Genomic DNA, 11414 nt, shown 5'->3' with positions numbered 1-11414 from the left:
CCACAAGTCCAACAAAAGATTCAGGATTTTCCTGTCCCCACCAATAAGAAAGAGATCCAAGAGTTTATAGAATTAATTAGATATTGGCGACATCACATACTGCATCTAGGACAAATTTTGAAACCCTTATATAAAATTACAAAGAAAAAAATGTGAATTTGACTGGGGACTCGAGCAGAGCAAAGCTTTTGATGATGCTAAGGCTGCTATTCAATTGGCCTTAGATTTATGGCCTATGCAAAGTGACCCAGTGGAATTACATGTGACTATACAGGATGAATATGCAAACTGGAGTTTATGGCAAAAACAACAACGCCAAAATGAACCCCTCTGGATTTTGGCTGAAGCTCCCTTCATCATGAGCTCAATATACCCCTTTTGAAAAACAGTTATTATCTGCATATTGGGCTTTGGTAGAGACTGAGCAGCTGGCTTTAAGCCATGAGGTAATACTAAGGCCAGGAATCCCAATTATGACCTGGGTAATGAGTACTCAGCTTCTCATAAAATTGGACATGCACAGGAATCTAGCATAATTAAATGGAAATGGTATGTTCAAAATAGATCTAAAATAGGCAAAAGTGGAGTTTCTGCTTTATATGAATCTATAACAAACATAGATACTGAGGGAAATTATACACCCTCTGAACCAAAGCAACAGTTGTTACTGTCCTTGGTAGAATGAAATGAGGGATATGATGGATTAACTGAAGAACAAAAGAGACATGCATGGTTTACTGATGGGACAACAAAATATTTGGGCCACAAAAGACATTGGAATATGGTAGCCTATAACCCATGTACTATGTGGACTTTGGAAAATACTAGGATAGGTGGAAGTAATCAATATACTGAACTTATGGCAGTATACCAAGCTATCAAAACAGAACCAGGAGGACAGTGTCATATATTCACTGATGCATGGGTGGATGCCCATGTGGAAAAATCAAAACTGAGGAATTCATGGCAAACAAGTCTGGGGCAAATAATTATGGGAAAATACATGGGACATGTCTTTGATTACTAATTTGTCAGTTTTTCATGTAGATGCTCATATGGTCCTCACCATACCAAAACATGAGTACAATGCACATGCTGATCGACTAGCAAAGATTGCTACTCAACATATTCTCCCTACTCTGAAAACAACTGATGATTTGGTACTAGCAAAATGGGTCCATCATTTGACCAGCCATTTAGGGGTCCAGGCCACACATCAGTGGGCACAAGACCAAGGTATTAATATCTCTTGTTCATTGTTAAAACAAGTAGCCAAAGAATGTTATATATGTCCATTGGAAAAGGAATGAACTGTTCCTCTGGTGAAATAGTTGGAGAGTTTCTCAGCCAGAGAGACAGAAAGGGGAAAAGTACCAGCCCAAATTTGGCAAATAGATCTTATTGGACCTCTACCCTAAGATAAAGGATGCAAATTTATATGTACTTGTGTTGACACATATTCAGACATGTTAGTGGCTTGACCCTATAAGAATGTGACCCAGGAAGACACCTATAAAACTTTAGAAATCATAAGTCTATATTATGGAACCCCAGTGCAGATTCAAAGTGACAACGGGTCATATTTCAAAGGTAATGAAATAAAGAGATATTTTGTATTAAACAACACAGAATGGATATATCATATTCCATATTATCCACAAGTGCCTGAGTTAATTGAAAGAATGAATGGATTATTGAACGAACCATTGAGGAAGTTAAGTTCTAGTAATTCTTATCAATATTGGAAAGATAATTTGTTCATTGCTTTACATAATTTGAATAGTAGACCACTGGGAGGAAGTACACCTCTAGCCAGAATGATGACCCCAAATCTGCAAATTAGAAAACAATAAACACATAAGATCCCAAATGTTGAGTATTAGACTGTGAGGCCAGATGTTCCAGTGCTGTATTCAGAGATACCTGGTTCAGCAGGACATGATTTACATTGTTTAGAAGACTTTTGGTTGGATAGGAAAGAAATTAGAACACTTTCTAATGGAATATGTATGAAAATCCCTGAGAATAATTTGGGGTAGATATTACCTAAATCAGGATTAGCAGCTTCAGGGATACATGTGTTGGCTGGAGTGAAAAATTCTAATTATCAAGGAGAAATTATTGTGACATTCCAAAATTTACAGTTCCAAAATCATACAGTTTTGTAAAAATGAAAGAATAGTTCCAGTGATTATTATTTCTTGTAAAACAAGACCACTTGTGAAAACTGACCCTCCTTCTTAAATAACTAGCAGAGAAACTGCAAATTTGGGTTCTACTGATAGAATAAAAATTGGGAGCTAAAGTATGGGTAAAATGGAAGCCAGATGATGTTCCAGAGGCTGTGGAAGTTATAGCACATGGGAAAGACAATGCTGTAACTGTTGTTTATTCAGGAGAGGATGATTACCAAATTGTACCCTTAACTCATATATTCTACTGTGAATGAGTCTAGGATTGTGGGTTTGTGGACTCCAGCACCGCAGCTGACCCTATATCTACCCTGCTTCTCTTTATTGTTTCCCTGTTTCTTTTTTGTTTTTCATCTGTTAAACTTGTTTGGTAGATTTGTTTCTTATTGGCTTAGTACCCTCCACCTGTAGATGCCTGATTGCTTAAGCTGGATATCACCACCTGTTTAGGAACTTTCGTGTCATATATGGACCTGAAGTTGACCAAACTCCAGATGCCTGCTAAAGAACTGATCTCTCAAATGGGACCTGTTGGGGAAGGAACAGCTCTATGTCCAATCTCAGCAGGAAGTAGTTATGGAAAAAGAGACCTTTGCCCCTTATCCCAAGATTCTGGATCCCATTTGTTGAGGGGGAATGATGGGGTGCTTGTCCTCAAGTCCCACCCTAAAATAGTGTTTACATGCTCATCTTGTGTGATCACCATTACACTGTTGTAAAGTTCTGATGACACCAATTGTCTAAGATATTGTTTGATATGCTTACTTTCTGTTGTCCCTTTTACAATCCTGTTGATACTCATTGCCCCACCAATCTATGTAACGAATACGAAAGATCTTGGGGCTGAATATAATAGGAATTTCAGTTGAAAGATCTTTCTCATTCATTAAGAAGCCTATGTGACCTGCTTAAATCACCTGGAAGCCTATTTCACATGTGGTGGAAGGAGCTGACTGAATCAGTGGAATAGGAAGGGTAGAGCAGAACTGGGAGGAAGTGAATGAGTATGGCCAGGGCAGGAGAGAGGATGCAGGCAGGTGGGCACAGCAAGGCTCAGGCTCATGAGTGTTTGCTTGTGAGAAGGTCCCAGCAAGGGGTGGGGAGGCTTGGGAATGGCTTTGCACTGTGCAGTGATAATGTTTATTGACCTGGTCACTCTGACAGATTTAGCTTTCTGGTTCTGGAATTTGGCTTTCTGTCTAAATAAATGTTTTTCTTCTGCCTTCTATATAGAGAGTCTTTTATATTTTGTGATTGAGAACTACACTGGCATATTCATAGCCACCACCAGTGCTGTGAATATTGCCTTGGCAATACAACTCTGTGTCTTTGTGGCTGAATTTGTTCTAGAATTTTGAAGGGAGAGGAAGGTTTTATTCTTTTGTCCTTTCTGTCTTCTCAGTAAATATCCTTTTGTAAAAGTTAATTGATATTTTTGTATCCCCCAGCTCTTAGCACAGTGCCTAGCATAAAACAGTTGCTTAATAAATGTTTATTGTTGTTCATCCCTCATGTTCTTTTTTTTAAAAATTATTTATTTAATCTTTCAACATTCATTTCCACAAAACTTTGGGTTCCAAATTTTCTCCCCATTTCTCCCCTCCCCCCACCCCAAAATGCCAAGGATTCCAATTGCTCCTATCACCAATCTGCCCTCTCTTCTAACATCCCTCCCTTCCCTTATCCCCATCTTCTTTTTTGTCCTGTAGGGCAAGATAACTTTCTATACCCTGTTACCTGTATTTCTTATTTCCTAGTTGCAAGAACAATACTCAACAGCTGTTCCTAAAACTTTGAGTTCCAACTTCTCCCCATCCCTCCCTCCCCACCCATTCCTTTTGGGAAGGCAAGCAATTCAATATAGGCCATATATGTGTAGTTTTGTGAATGACTTCCATAATAGTCACGTTGTGTAAGACTAACTATATTTCCCTCCATCCTATCCTGCCCCCCATTGCTTCTATTCTCTCTTTTGATCCTGTTCCTCCCCAAGAGTGCTGACTTCAAATTGCTCCCTCCTTCCACTGACCTCCCTTCCATCATCCCCCCCACCTTGCTTATCCCCTTCTCCCCCACTTTCCTGTATTGTAAGATAGGTTTTCATACCAAAATGAGTGTGTATTTTATTCCTTCCTTTAGTAAAATGTGATGAGAGTAAGCTTCATGTTTTTTCTCTCACCTCCTCTCTTTTTCCCTCCACTGAAAAGTCTTTTACTTGCCTCTTTTATGAGAGTTAATTTGCCCCATTCCATTTCTCCCTTTCTCTTCCCAATATATTTCTCTCTCACAGCTTAATTTCATTTTTTAAAGATATGATCCCATCCTATTCAATTCACCCTGTTCTCTCTCTCTCTCTCTCTCTCTCTCTCTCTCTCTCTCTCTCTCTCTCTCTCTCCTCTCTCTCTCTCTCTCTCTCTTTCTGAGTGTGTGTGTGTGTGTGTGTGTGTGTGTGTGTGTGTGTGTGTGTGTAATTCCAGCAACTACCCAGATACTGAAAAAAGTTTCAAGAGTTACAAATATTGTCCTTCCATGTAGGAATGTAAATAGTTCAACTTTAGTAAGTCCCTTATGATTTCTCTTTGCTGTTTACCTTTTCATGCTTCTCTTGATTCCTGTGTTTGAAGGTAAAATTTTCTTTTCAGCTCTGGTCTTTTCACCAAGAATGCTTGAAAGTCCTCGATTTCATTGAAAGACCATTTTGCCCCTGAAGTATTATACTCAATTTTGCTGGGTAGGTGATTCTTGGTTTTTGTCCTAGTTCCTTTGACTTCTGGGATATCATATTCCACACCCTTCGATCTCTTAATGTAGAAGCTGCTAGATCTTGTGTTATCCTGATTGTATTTCCACAATACTTGAATTGTTTCTTTCTAGCTGCTTGCAATATTTTCTTCTTGACCTGGGAACTCTGAAATTTGGCCACAATGTTCCTAGGAGTTTCTCTTTTTGGATCTCTTTCAGGAGGTGATTGATGGATTCTTTCAATATTTATTTTACCCTCTGGTTCTAGAATATCAGGATGGTTTTACTTGATAATTTCATGAAAGATGGTGTGTAGGCTCTTTTTTTGATCATGGCTTTCAGGTAGTCCCATAATTTTAAAATTGTCTCTCCTGGATCTATTTTCCAGGTCAGTTGTTTTTCCAATGAGATATTTCACATTATCTTGTTTTGTTTTATGATTTCTTGGTTTCTCATAAAGTCATTAGCCTCTATCTGTTCCATTCTAATTTTGAAAGAACTATTTTCTTCAGTGAGCTTTTGAACCTCCTTTTCCATTTGGCTAATTCTGCTTTTTAAAGCATTCTTCTCCTCATTGGCTTTTTGAACCTCTTTCGTCAATTGAGTTAGCCTACTTTTAAAGGTGTTATTTTTTTCAGCATTGTTTGGGTCTCCTTTAGCAAGGTGTTGACCTGCTTTTCATACTTTTCTTGCATCCCTCTCATTTCTCTTCCCAGTTTTTCCCCCACCTCTCTTACTTGATTTTCAAAATCCTTTTTGAGCTCTTCCATGGCCTGAGACAACTGAATATTTATTTTGGTTGTTTGGGATACAGAAGCCTTGACTTTTATGTCTTTCCCTGATGGTAAGCATTGTTCTTCCTCATCTGAAAGGATGGGAGGAGATACCTGTTCACCAAGAAAATAACCTTCTATGGTCTTATTTTTTTCCCTTTTTTGGGCATTTTCCTAACCAGTTACTTGACTTTTGGTTCCTTTGTCAAGAGTAGAGTATACTCTGGGGACCTATAAGATATCAGTTCCTCCAACGTGGCACAATCAAGCATGTACTGGTTTGGGTGCAGTGAGGGATTTTTGTGCTCAGAATCTTAGCAGAGTTTCCTCTCCATTCATCCCTCATTTTCAAAGAATCGTGATATCATGAGGGTTATGAGTTGCATGTGAGCTGGGTTTAAGTGAGGCAGAACTGCACAGTCATCAGCCTCACTCTCTCTTTAAGTCGTTGAAGTCCAGTGGCAGGACAAAGCCCAGGCCAACTGGCAATAGCCCAGGATGCAATGTATGACCTTGGCCTTTCTAAATTAACATCATTTCCCAGGCTTCAGTTTTTCTGAGGCAATGTGCATTCAGTATCTAAGGGCTAGGTAGGAATCAAAACAAAAAATGGCCTAATTTGTCATTACAAAAATACCAATCTGGGAGGAGGAAACTCTTAAATTTCTTTGCAGAAGAGAAAACAAATGCTATCTGCACTCATTCTAGGATATCAAAACCTAAACATAATAATAATCAGTTCAACTTTCACTGAATGGCCAAATATTTATTATTTGAAGAGAAAGTCATCCATGGAGTCATTTAGAAGACCCAATCTTAAAAAAAAAGACAAGAGAGCACAGTAATAAGATAACAGGATGAGCTATTGGAGGGAATAGTAGGCAGCAAAAGATGGGCTACAGTTCTGTAGTGTTACAACTTTTACAAAACATCTTTTTTTAAGCTTAAGGTTTTAAAAAGTATTGTAGAAACATTATGTCATTTAATCCTCACAACCACCCTGCAAGGTTTGTATTACATGCATTATTAAACCACCTTTACATATGGGGCAACTGAGACTAGAATAGGAAAAGCTAAATGTACAGTGTCAAACATCTAGAAAGTCTCAGAGACAGGATTCTAATCTAGGCCTTCTGATTTCAATAATACCAGGTACCTCTCTACCAGTAGGGCTTCTGTGTGTATTCAATAAGTTTTGTTGCTGTTGAGTTATTTTTCAGTCACACCTGACTCTTCATGACCCCATTTAGACAAAAATACTGGAGTGGATTGCCATTTCCTTCTCCAGCTCATTTCCTCCCTTCTCGAAGAAAGTCAGGCACATCGGGTGAAGTGACTCTCCAAGGGGCACACAGTAAGTGTCTGAGGCCAGAGTTGCATTCCTACACAAGACTAGTCCTGATTTATGCTTTTGAAAGAGTAAATTGTAAGATAACATCTCACTAATTTGTATCACCACTACATAGCACAATACCAGGGAAATAGTAGGCAATTAATAAATGTTTGCTGATTGTAGTTTTTAGCCATCTTATCTAATCAAGGATCTACAAAATATGCAACGGACTTCCTCTCATTCTTTTTACATTTCTTAAGTACCAGTGCAATTCTCAAACTATCTTTATCCCTTTGCTCTTGATATATAACTAGACCAACTCATTTTCCAGCATACATTTCATAAATTATGCCCCTTATATCACCTTTTATGTATAGGTCATCATTTAAAATAGACAACAGTCAACTCATACCTACCATTAATCTCTCTTCATCACCCTCTAGGTCACTCATAATTTTGATTCTTCAGAGACTGTGACATTCCAAAATTTGTAACCATACTCCATCATGGAAAGAACACTTGTTTTTGAAAGATGGATTTCAGTTCTAAAAAACATTTTGAGATTGATAAAAGTTTCTTTTAAAAATAAGCATAGTTATTATTTTACATCAGAGTTATATTTCTGGAAATATCAATCCTCACATACCCCTAATTGAACCTTCCTTAGGAAAAATGATAAAAATCAAGCAAAACACCTGACTCAGCAATTCGCCCCTACTGATTCCTAACCCATCTACTGCAAAGAGGGTGAAAAGTTTCATCATCTGTCCACTGATCACCGTTTTTTAAATTAATCAGTTAATCTACATTTTTATGATTTTTCCTTCACATTTTTATCAAATTTATGGATATTGTTCTTTTACTTCTGCTCATTTCATGTCACTTCATATACATTTTTCCATTTTTCTCTGACCCACTTCTATTTTTTTATAGTATAATCTTTAATCCATTTTGAATTTTTTTGTGTAATATAAGATGCTGGTCCAAGCCTAAATTTGGCCAGAGTTTTCTAGTTTTCCCAAGTTTTTGTTTTTCAAATTAGATGTTTCTCAAGTAATTTATGTTTTCTGGTTTATCAAACACTCAACTACTGAGTTGCATTGTTCTAATTGTCTTTTGTCTAGTCTATTTCATTAATCCACCTCATTATTTTTTAACTAATTTCAAATAGTTTTCTTTAGGTCTACTTTATAATATGTTTTGAGATCTAAAAATGGTATCCCTCCTTCATTTCTACTTTTTTCATAACTTCCCAGGTATTTTAGAAATGCATTTTGTAATTGTTTTATTGAGGTCTATAAAGTATGCCTTAAATAGTTTGATTGTACAACATTAAAACTGTAAATTAACTTTGGTGGTATTATTATTTTTATTACATTGTCATGACTTAGCCATGAGCACTAAATAATCCTCCAGCTTTTCAGGAATTCCTTTATTTCTTTAAGTGCCACTATGTAGTTGAATCTGTTTTGATCACCAAATATTTAGTACATTTTCAAGTTTTTTTAAAATTTGGAATGTTATTTTCCTTTCTATTTTTGACTCTCGGATTTTGTTACTACTATATAAAAATACTGTTTATTTTAATGGGGAGATGCATATCTCAACTATCAATCGTCTCATTTTTTTATCTGCTGATTCTTTAAGATCTTCTAAGTAAATCATGTCATCAGCAGCAGTTAGGGACAGTTTTATTTCCTCTTTTCCTATCCTAACGTATTTAATGACTTTCTCTTATCTTTTTGCTATTGTTAGCATTTCTACAATTATATCAAATAATAGTAGAAAGTGTGAACACCTTTTTATCCTTCTATATTTATTAGGAAAGCTTCTATTATATCACCATTCCATATGATGCTTGATTTTGGTTTTAGAAAGATATTTTTATGTTATTAAAAAGACTCCTCTATGCCTCTACTTTATAGAGTTAACATGAACGAATGTTGTACTTCATCAAAGCATTTTTCTCCATCTATTGAGATAATCACACATTTTCTCTAATATTTTTGTTTTTAACATAATTATACTGATTGCTTTACTGATGTTGATCCATTTTTGCATCCCTATTATGCATGTTGGTCGTAATGGATGAGTTTTTGGATGAACTATTATAGTCAAATAATGTTATTTAAATTTTTTGAATAACTAGTCAATAATAAATATCAGGTGGGCTTCTTTGTCTTACCTTTCCCTGGTTTAGATATTAGGACTAAACAAGATGTATGTTGGGCTATCCTGCATTTGTATTATAAAAAGAGTTTGGCAATGTGCTTTCTTTTTCAATATTCAAGAATAATTGTGTAGCAGTAATGTTAATTGTTCTTTCAAATTTCATTAGAATTCTTCTCTTCTTCAATTGGGACCAGGATCCTACCACCACTCCTTCCCCCCTCAAAAAAAAAAAAAAAAAAAAGAAAGAAAGAAAAAAAAAAGAAAAATCTTCAGTAGTTCTTTTACAGATAGTATTTTCTTTTCTGAGATTGAAATATTTACACTCTTTCTTTGGTTTTCTGTTTGGGTATTTTACATTTTTGAATGTATTATTTTCATTCTTTGGTATTTTCATATAACTGTGCATAGTAGGTTAGCATAGTAAGTAACTGTGTATGGGAGGGAGGGAGAGGGAGAGGGAGAGGGAGAAGTTTAATTTTTTTTGGTTTTGCTGTGATTTTATGTTGTTCCTTTATTTTTTTAATTTTTATTGAGGCAGCTAGATAGTGCCTGCGATAGAATGTTAAACTTGGAATCAGGGAGACCTGAGTTCATAACTTGCTTCAGACACTTACTAGTTATGCAAGTCAATGTTCATGCTTCCTGTCTTACTGTCTTACTGTCTTACTGTCCCACTCTGATGACTGGAGGAGAGAGTGAAGCTGATGACTTTGCACAGCTCTGCCTCAATTAAATCCAATTCCCTTACAAGTCAAGATATCACCCTCCTGGTGTCATTGGTCCTCTTCCAAAATGATAGACAGATGACAACAGTTATGCAAGACTGAGCAAGTCACTTAGCCAAAACTTCTACATCAATAAAATAGCATAATAATAACACATAACTCACACAGTTGTGAAGATCAAATTAGAAAACATTTGAAGCACTTTTTAGACCTCACAAGCTTATATAAAGTCAGCTATTAATATTTATTTTATGTGATCTTTTTAAGTGAGCTGGTTAAAGATTTATTAATTTTGCTGGTCTCTTCAAAGAACCAGTTTTAGTTTAAAATTTTTATTGTATTTTGGATTTCCAAATTATCTATTTCTTTTATAACTTTCAATATCTCTTTTTGCTCATTTTGAGTTTGCCTATTAGTTGACTTTTGAATTTTTAAGCACATTAAACTAAACCTTTCATTTTCTATTTTTTTAATGTATATTTTTAAGATATCATTTCACCCTTGTGGATTATGTAAGCTGTATCCCAGAAATTTTGGTATAGTTTTATTATTTTACTTTTTTCACATAATTATTAATTATTTATATGATTTATTTTTTTAACTCACTCATTGATTTAGGATTTAATTGTTAAGTTTCCATTTGGGTCTGTCTTTTGTTTGTGTTCCCTGAAATGATTACTATTTTTATTGTGTAATAGTTTATAAAGGAAGTCTTTACTATTTCTGCCATTTTATATGTATTTGCATATCTCTGTGCCCTACTAAATAATCAGTTTTTGTAGAAGTTCCACATATTACTGAGAAATATTCCTATTCCTTAGCAGTACTGTTTAGAATATACCATAAGATTTTTAGTTCTAATTCTGCAGCAAGTTGTTCAATTCTAACACCTTTTTTTTTCTACTAGATTTGTCAAAATCTGAGATGGGGAGATTAAAGTCATTTCCTACTACTATTGTGTTACTTTTTAATGTCTTCCTGTAATTCAGCTATTTTTCATTATATATTTAGGTGCTACGGAATTTGGAGTATACAAGTTTAATTTTAGCTATTTTTTCCTGTGGTTTCCTTCAGCATAATGCAATTCTTTTGTTTATCTCTATTTACATTATAATTCCATATGTCTGATGGCAAGATTGCAACATCTGATGCATAGTAAATTTTGTTCTGGCCTTTAATTTTTATTCTGTATATGTCTTTGTTTTCTAGGTATTGTTTCTTGTAAGCAATAGTTTGGGGGGGGGGAAGTTATCTTATCCAATCTACCACTACTCTTTCATTTTATTGAACTGTTTAATACCATTGATATTTAAATTTATGAGAATAAGTTTTATACTTTTCCTCTATTTATCTCTAATATTACTTTTTTTCTGAATTAGGATTTTTGTTCTTTTTCTTCGTTAAAGACAGTGCTATGTTTTTTAAATCATTTTTTGCTTAATGTACATTAAGACAACTTTATTGCAACAAACTTCTC

This window comes from Notamacropus eugenii, chromosome 1 (assembly GCF_028372415.1).
Source record: "Notamacropus eugenii isolate mMacEug1 chromosome 1, mMacEug1.pri_v2, whole genome shotgun sequence".
Classification (NCBI taxonomy): Eukaryota; Metazoa; Chordata; class Mammalia; order Diprotodontia; family Macropodidae; genus Notamacropus; species Notamacropus eugenii.
Note: the sequence above shows the minus strand (reverse complement) of the source record.